A 10,000-nucleotide genomic window follows, 5' to 3' on the forward strand; every position below is an offset into this window, starting at 1 on the left:
TAATGATGATAACAATTGCTAATATCAATGGTAATACTAAATAGTGATAGTGATAGTGATAGTGATAATAGTAATGATTATGATAATAGCTCTATTGGTATTATCATTACTATCATCATCATTTTCATTATTCTCCATTAAAAAAACCTTTCTCGAGAAAAAAATCTTACAAAACCATCGAAAAGAACGAAAGAAAGAAAGAAAGAGATGAAAAGGGAAAATGAAAACCCACCAATTCTTCCTTTTTTTCCCATTCAGAACAAGAAACCGAATCTCCAGTGTCGGTGAAATACTAAAATATATATCATTCATCATTTCCAGACACGACAATCTAAGACAATGATCCAGTGGTGACGTATCTTAAGTCAAAACATCCCGCTGAAGAAAACCACAAGTTAGAGGAAGCGATGGTGGTGTAGTGGTGAGCATGACTGCCTTCCAAGCAGATGACCCGGGTTCGATTCCCGGTCATCGTAAGCACCGAAAATTTATTACGGTGAACTGCACTTGCCTCAGCTTAACTACACTCTATCTTTTCTCTCTCTCTCTTTTATCCCTTTTTTTTTTACTATATGTCTATATGTTTGTTTTTCACAGAAAAAGAGATGGGAAAAACGGATATGAATGGGCTTGAGGCAGAAAAATGACGAAGAAAAAAATGAAAATGTAAGCTGAGAGTGGGTAGGGCTGAAATATAGTGTAAGAGAGAGAGAGAGAGAGAGAGAGAGAGAGAGAGAGAGAGAGAGAGAGAGAGAGAGAGAGAGAGAGAGAGAGAGAGAGAGAGAGAGAGAGAGAGAGAGCGAACGAGAGAGAGTGTAAGAGAGAGAGAGAGATTGTTATTCTTATCATTATCGTCAACATCATCATCATCATTATTGTTATTATCATTATTGTTATTATTGCTATTGTAATTATTATCATCACTGTTATCATTGTCATCATCATCATCATCACTATCATTACCATTATCATTATTCCAGTTTTTATCATCATTGCTAGTATTACCTAATAATCATCATTATCATTATCATCGCTATTATCATTGTTGTTATTATTATCATTGTTGCTATCATTATCATTATCATTGTTAGTATTATTACTTTTCTTATTGTCATCATCATTATCATTATTATCACTATTATTATTATCATTACTATTGTCATTGCTACTGTCATCATTATCACCATTGTCCTTGTCATTATGATTATTTTTATCATTACTATCATTATTCCTTTTCTTAGTATTTGTATCATTATCATTATTAGTATTTGTATTATTTTTTCTATTTCTATTCCATTATTATAAATACAACTATCATTATCATAGTTATTGTTATTATCATCGCTATTAATATTGTTATTTTATCATTATTAATATTCTTATCATCATTATTATTATTATCAGCATTATCATTACTGTCGTTATTTTTATTATCATTGTTACTACTGTTATCATTATCATTATTGTTGTTATTAGCATTATTATAATTATTTTATTACTATTATTATCATTATCATTTTCTTAATCATTATCATCTTTATAACTATTATTACTATGAATTATCATTAGGGTTATGATTATCATTGTTATTGTTATTGGCATTGTTATCATCATCATTATTATTATTATTATCATTGTTATTATTATCAGCATTATTATTATTATTATTATTATTATTATTATTATTATCATCATTATTGTTATTATCATTATCATTATCAATATTGTTATTATTCTTATCATTATCATTAACATGATTACTATTATTTTTTTATTGTTCTTCTTATTATCATCATTCCTATTATCATTATTATCATTTCTATTATCATTAGCATTGTAATAATTTTCATTATCATTGTTATTATTTTTATCATTATTATCATTGTTATCATTATCACTATCATTATTATCATTATCACTATAATTAATATTATTACTATTATCATTATTGTCATTGTTGTCAATCATATTCTTATTATGGTTAGCATTACTTTTATCATTATTATCATTGTTATTATCATTATTATCAAATCATTATCATTATCACTATTATTGATATTAGCATCATAGTTATTATTATCATTACTATCATCATCATTATCATTATCTTTACTTTTTTAACTATCATCATCATCATCAGTGTCATTATCATTACCATTGTTGTGATCATTATCATCATAACTATTACCATAATCATTACCATACCATTATTATTACTATTACTCTAAACTCAATTCTTATCATCATTATCATTAAAATTATTATTAAGAATGTCATCATCAGCTTATGTTCATATTTTTATGATATATCGTATTTATATGTGTCTTTTCTTTTCCCCCTCCTCCTTCTTCCTCTTCTTCTTCTTCCTATTTCATCTTCGTCTTTCTCCCTTTTTTCCTCATATTCATATTATATATTTGCACTACATCTTTTATCAGTATTTCGGATGTTTTCACTTACCACTGAATTATAATCATTTGCTTTTGTTCTTGTGAAGAGAGTCAAAAGAAAGATAAAAAGGGAGATAAAGGATTAATTTGTTACGAAATAGAGGAAGCAGACCACATGTAGCGCAGGGGGTCAGGTCACCCGTGGAGAGTGTGGTCTTTGTAAGAAAGGTGGTCGATTTTGCCAGTGCGGTTCAGAAACATAGTAGTAGTGATGATGATTAGACAGACACTGAGCAGATAAGTTTGGTCAAAATATGTCACTGTAGAAAAGCTTTATATTTAGGAAGCGATGGTGGCACAGTGGTGAACATAGCTGCTTTCCAAGCAGATGACCCGGGTTCGAATCCCGGCCACGCACATATACAGCTTTTTTTTATGCTGACCTGCACTTGCCTCAGCACAAATACACTATATATATATATTTTTTTTTTCTCTCTCTTTACTCTCCGTGTATGTTGTTTTTTCACAGAAATGAAGATATGAAAAACGGAAATGAAAAGGCGTGAGATAAAGCATAAAGAAGTGAGAGAGAGACAGACAGAGAGAGCGAGATAGAAAGAGAGAGAGAGAGAGAGGGGGGGGGGAGAGAATAGAGAGACGGGGGATAGTAATCTTTTAAAGTTGTTTGTCATTGTTATTCTTATTATCATCAAAAAACCCTTTTATTATCATTATTATTATTATAATTGTTATCACCATCATCATTATCATTATTCCAGTTTTCATCATCATTGCTATTATCACCTAATAATTATCATTATCATTATCATCGCTATTATCATTGTTATTATTATCATCATTGTTGCTATCATTATTATTTTTAGTATTATTACTTTTCTTATTGTCATCATCATTATCATTATCATCACTATTATTATTATCATTACTATTGTTATTGCTACTGCCATCATTATCACCATTGTCCTTGTCATTATGATTATTATTAACATTACTATCATTACTTCTTTTCTTAGTATTTGTATCATTATCATTATTAGTATTTGTATTATTTTTTCTATTTCTATTTCATTATTATCAATACAACTATCATTATCATATTGTTATCAATATTGTTATTTTTGTTATTACTATTATTATTATCATTATTATTACTACCATCATTATCATTACTATCGTTATTTTTATTATAATTGATATTACTGTTATCATTATTATTGTAGTTATTAACATTATTATAATTATTGCTATTACTGTTATTACCATTATCATTTTCTTAATCATTATCATTTTTATAATTATTATTATTATGAATTAACATTATGGTCATGATTATCACTGTTATTGTTATTGTTAACATTATCATTATGATCATTATTACAATTACCATCATTATTATTATAATTATTATTATTATTATTATTATTATCATTACTGTTATTATCATTATTATCATTATTATTATCAATATTGTTATTATTTCTATCATTATCATTAACATGATTACTATTATTTTTTAAATTGTTCTTATTATTATTACTTTTATCATCATTATTATAATTTCTATTATCATTATTATTGTGATAATTTTTATTATCATTGTTATTATTTTTATCATTATTATCATTATCATTAATATTATTAGTATTATCATTATTATCATTGTTGTCAATCTAATTATTATTATGGTTATCATTACTTTTATCACTATTATCAAATCATTATCATTATCACTATTATTAAAATTAGCATCATAGTTATTATTATCATTACCAGCATTATCATTATCAATATCATTATCATTATCTTTATTTTTATAACTATCATCATCATCATCAGTGTCATTATCATTACCATTGTTGTTATAACTATTACCATAATCATTATCATACCATTATTATTACTATTAATCTTAACTCATTTCTTATCATTATCATTAAAATTACTATTATTAAGAATGTCATTATCAGCTTTGATTCTAAGTCTTTTATGTTCACATTTTTATGATATATCGTATTTAAATTTGCCTTTTCTTTTCACCCTCCTCCTTCTTCCTCTTCTTCTTCTTCCTATTTCATCTTCGTCTTTCTCCCTTTTTTTCCTCACCTTCATATCATATTTCTGCATTGCATCTTTTATCAGTATTTCGGATTATTATTATCATTACTATCATTATTTCTTTTCTTAGCATTTGTATAATTATCATTATTAGCATTTGTATTATCTTTTCTATTTCTATTTCATTGATATCAATACAACTATCATTATCATAGTTACTGTTATTATCATCGCTACTGATATTGTTATTTTTATTATTATTGATATTATTATCATTATTGTTATTATTATTATTATTATTATCATTATTATTATTACTTTCGTTATTTTTATTATCATTGTTATTACTGTTATAATTATCATTATTGTTGTTATTAGCATTATTATAATTATTGTTATTACTATTATTATCATTAGCATTTTCTTAATCATTATAATTTTTATAATTATTATTACTATGAATTATCATTATGTTCATGATGATCATTGTTATTGTTATTGTTATTATCATTATTAGTATTGTTATTATTACTATTATTATTATTATTATTATTATTATTATTATTATTATTATTTTCATTATTATTATTATTATTATTATCATTATGATTATCATTATTATCATTATTATTATTATTATTGTTATTATTATCATTATTATTATTATTATTATTATTATTATCATTATTATTATTATTATTATTATTATTATTATTACCATTACTGGTATTATCATTATTATTATCAATATTGTTATCATTTCTATCATTATTATTATTATTTTTATTGTTCTTCTTTTTTTTATTATTATCATTATCATTATCACTATCACTATCATCATTATTATTATTGTTGTCAATCTTATTCTTCTTATTATGGTTATCATTACTTTCATCATTGTTATCAATGTTATTATCATTATTATCGAATCATTATCATTATCACTATTATTAATATCAGCATCATAGTTATTACTATCATTACTATCATCATCATTATCATTATCAATATCATTATCATTATCTTTACTTTTATAATTATCATCACCACCTTCAGTGTCATTATCATTATCATTGCTGTTATCATTATCATTATAACTATTATCACAATCATTGTCATACCATCATTGTTATTATTAATCTTGACTCAATTATTATTATTATTATTATTATCATCATTATCAGTAAAATCACTATTATTAGGAGAGTCATCATCAGCATTGTCTCTAAGCCACTGATGTTCACATTTTTATGATATCTCGTATTCTTTATATATTCATCATCTGGTTTTCCCCGATTTGTTTTCTCTCTCTCTTCTCTATTCCCCCTCCTTCTTCTTGCTTTTCTTCTTTGTCTTCCCTTTTTTCCTCATCTTCAAATCAATCTTTATATATTCATATTCTGTTTTTCCTGATTTTTTCTCTTTTCTTTCCCCCTCCTTCTTTCCTTTCTTTTTCTTCTTCTTCCTCCCTTTTTTCCTCATCTTCATGCCATATTTCTGCATTACATATTTTATCAGTATTTCGTATGTTTTCACTTATCTCGTTTTTCCCACGAATAATTTTCTGCAATTGCTGTTGTTCTTGTGAAAAGAGTCAAAAGAAAGATAAAAAGGGAGATAAAGGATTAATTTGTTACGAAATGGAGGAAGCAGACCACATGTAGCGCAGTGGGTCAGGTCACCCGTGGAGAGTGTGGTCTTTGTAGGAAAGGTGGTCGATCTTGCCAGTTAGGAGCGTTTACAGTGCGGTTCAGAAACATAGGAGTAGTGATGATGATTAGACAGACACTGAGCAGATAAGTTTGGTCAAAATATGTCACTGTAGAAAAGCTTAATATTCAGGAAGCGATGGTGGCACAGTGGTGAGCATGGCTGCCTTCCAAGCAGATGACCCGGGTTCGAATCCCGGCCACGCACATATACAGCTTTTTTTATGCTGACCTGCACTTGCCTCAGCACAAGTACACTATAGATAGATAGATAGATAGATAGATAGATAGATAGATAGATAGATAGATAGATAGATAGATAGATAGATAGATAGATAGATAGATAGATAGATAGATAGATAGATAGATAGATAGATAGATAGATAGATAGATAGATAGATAGATAGATAGATAGATAGATAGATAGATAGATATTTTTTTTTTCTCTCTCTCTCTTTACTCTCCGTGTATGTTGTTTTTTCACAGAAATGAAGATATGAAAAACGGAAATGAAAAGGCGTGAGATAAAGCATAAAGAAGTGAGAGAGAGACAGACAGAGAGAGCGAGATAGAAAGAGAGAGAGAGAGGGGGGGGGGAATAGAGAGACGGGGGATAGTAATCTTTTAAAGTTGTTTGTCATTGTTATTCTTATTATCATCAAAACCCCTTTTATTATCATTATTATTATTATAATTGTTATCACCATCATCACTATCATCATCATTATTATTATTCCAGTTTTCATCATCATTGCTATTATCATTTAATAATTATCATTATCATTATCATCGCTATTATCATTGTTATTATTATCATCATTGTTGCTATCATTATTATTTTTAGTATTATTACTTTTCTTATTGTCATCATCATTATCATTATCATCACTATTATTATTATCATTACTATAGTTATTGCTACTGCCATCATTATCACCATTGTCCTTGTCATTATGATTATTATTAACATTACTATCATTACTTCTTTTCTTAGTATTTGTATCATTATCATTATTAGTATTTGTATTATTTTTTCTATTTCTATTTCATTATTATCAATACAATTATCATCATCATATTGTTATCAATATTGTTATTTTTGTTATTACTATTATTATTATCATTATTATTACTACCTTCATTATCATTACTATCGTTATTTTTATTATAATTGTTATTACTGTTATCATTATTATCGTAGTTATTAACATTATTATAATTATTGCTATTACTGTTATTACCATTATCATTTTCTTAATCATTATCATTTTTATAATTATTATTATTATTATGAATTATCATTATGGTCATGATTATCATTGTTATTGCTATTGTTAATATTATCATTATTATCATTATTATAATTACCATCATTATTATTATAATTATTATTACTATTATTATCATTATCATCATTACTGTTATTATCATTATTATCATTATTATTATCAATATTGTTATTATTTTTATCATTATCATTAACATGATTACTATTATTTTTTAAATTGTTCTTCTTAATATTATTACTTTTATCATCATTATTACAATTTCTATTACCATTATTATTGTGATAATTTTTATTATCATTGTTATTATTTTTATTATCATTGTTATTATTTTTATCATTATTATCATTATCATTAATATTATTAGTATTATCATTATTATTATTGTTGTCAATCTAATTATTATTATGGTTATCATTACTTTTATCACTATTATCAAATCATTATCATTATCACTATTATTAAAATTAGCATCATAGTTATTATTATCATTACTAGCATTATCATTATCAATATCATTATCATTATCTTTACTTTTATAACTATCATCATCCTCATCAGTGTCATTATCATTACCATTGTTGTTATAACTATTACCATAATCATTATCATACCATTATTATTACTATTAATCTTAACTCATTTCTTATCATCATTATCATTAAAATCACTTTTATTAAGAATGTCATTATCAGCTTTGATTCTAAGTCTTTTATGTTCACATTTTTATGATATATCGTATTTAAATTTGTCTTTTCTTTTCACCCTCCTCCTTCTTCCTCTTCTTCTTCCTATTTCATCTTCGTCTTTCTCCCTTTTTTTCCTCATCTTCATATCATATTTCTGCATTACATCTTTTATCAGTATTTCGGATTATTATTATCATTACTATCATTATTTCTTTTCTTAGTATTTGTATCATTATCATTATTAGCATTTCTATTATTTTTTCTATTTCTATTTCATTGTTATCAATACAACTATCATTATCATAGTTACTGTTATTATCATCGCTACTGATATTGTTATTTTCATTATTATTAATATTATTATTATCATTATTATTATCATCTTTATCATTATTATCATTATTATTATTACTTACGTTATTTTTATTATCATTGTTATTACTGTTATAATTATCATTATTGTTGTTATTAGCATTATTATGATTATTGTTATTACTATTATTATCATTAGCATTTTCTTAATCATTATAATTTTTATAATTATTATTACTATGAATTATCATTATGGTCATGATGATCATTGTTATTGTTATTGTTATTATCATCATCATTATTATTATTATTATTGTTGTTATTATTATTATCATTATTATTATTATGATTATTATTATTACTATTATTATGATTATTATTATTACTATTATTATTATTATTATTATTATTATCATTATTATTATTATTATTATTATTATTATTATTATTATTATCATTATTTATTATTATTATTATTATTATTATTATTATTATTATTATTATTATTATCATTATCATTACTGGTATTATCATTATTATTATCAATATTGTTATCATTTCTATCATTATCCTTAACATGATTACTATTATTATTATCATTTTATTGTTCTTCTTCGTATTATTATTACTATTATCATCATTATTATCATTTCCATTATTATTATTATTGTGATCATAATTGTTATTATTTTTATCATTATTATCATTATCATTATCACTATCATTAATATTATTACTATTATCATTATTATTATTGTTGTCAATCTTATTCTTCTTATTATGGTTATCATTACTTTTATCATTATTATTATCATTACTTTTATAACTATCATCACCATCTTCAGTGTCATTATCATTATCATTGCTGTTATCATTATCATTATAACTATTATCACAATCATTATCATACCATCATTATTACTATTAATCTTGACTCAATTATTATTAGTATTATTATCATCATTATCAGTAAAATCACTATTATTACGAGAGTCATCATCAGCATTGTCTCTAAGCCATTGATGTTCACATTTTTATGATATCTCGTATTCTTTATATATTCATAATCTGGTTTTCCCCGATTTTTTTTTTCTCTCTCTCTTCTCTTTTCACCCTCCTTCTTCTTCCTTTTCTTCGTTTTCCTCCCCTTTTTCCTCATCTTCAAATCAATCTTTATATATTCATATTCTGTTTTTCCCGATTTTTTATCTTTTCTTTCCCCCTCCTTCTTTCCTTTCTTTTTCTTCTTCCTTTTCTTCTTCTTCCTCCTTTTTTTTTCCTCATCTTCATGTCATATTTCTGCATTACATATTTTATCAGTATTTCGTATATTTTCACTTATCTCGTTTTTCCCACGAATAATTTTCTGCAATTGCTGTTGTTCTTGTGAAGAGAGTCAAAAGAAAGATAAAAAGGAAGATAAAGGATTAATTTGTTACGAAATGGAGGAAGCAGACCACATGTAGCGCAGTGGGTCAGGTCACCCGTGGAGAGTATGGTCTTTGTAGGAAAGGTGGTCGATCTTGCCAGTTAGGAGC

The 10,000-nt window shown here is 24.7% G+C and overlaps 1 non-coding gene across 1 annotated transcript; it reads left to right on the top strand.

Annotated features, from left to right (window-relative positions):
• The first annotated feature begins 404 nt into the window (after window positions 1–404).
• TRNAG-UCC (transfer RNA glycine (anticodon UCC)) lies at window positions 405–476 on the top strand. Its single transcript has one exon. It is a non-coding gene; the product is annotated as a tRNA-Gly (tRNA).
• Window positions 477–10,000: the final 9,524 nt, after the last annotated feature.

The sequence above is a fragment of the Penaeus vannamei genome, chromosome 32 (genome assembly GCF_042767895.1).
Source record: "Penaeus vannamei isolate JL-2024 chromosome 32, ASM4276789v1, whole genome shotgun sequence".
Taxonomy (NCBI): domain Eukaryota; kingdom Metazoa; phylum Arthropoda; class Malacostraca; order Decapoda; family Penaeidae; genus Penaeus; species Penaeus vannamei.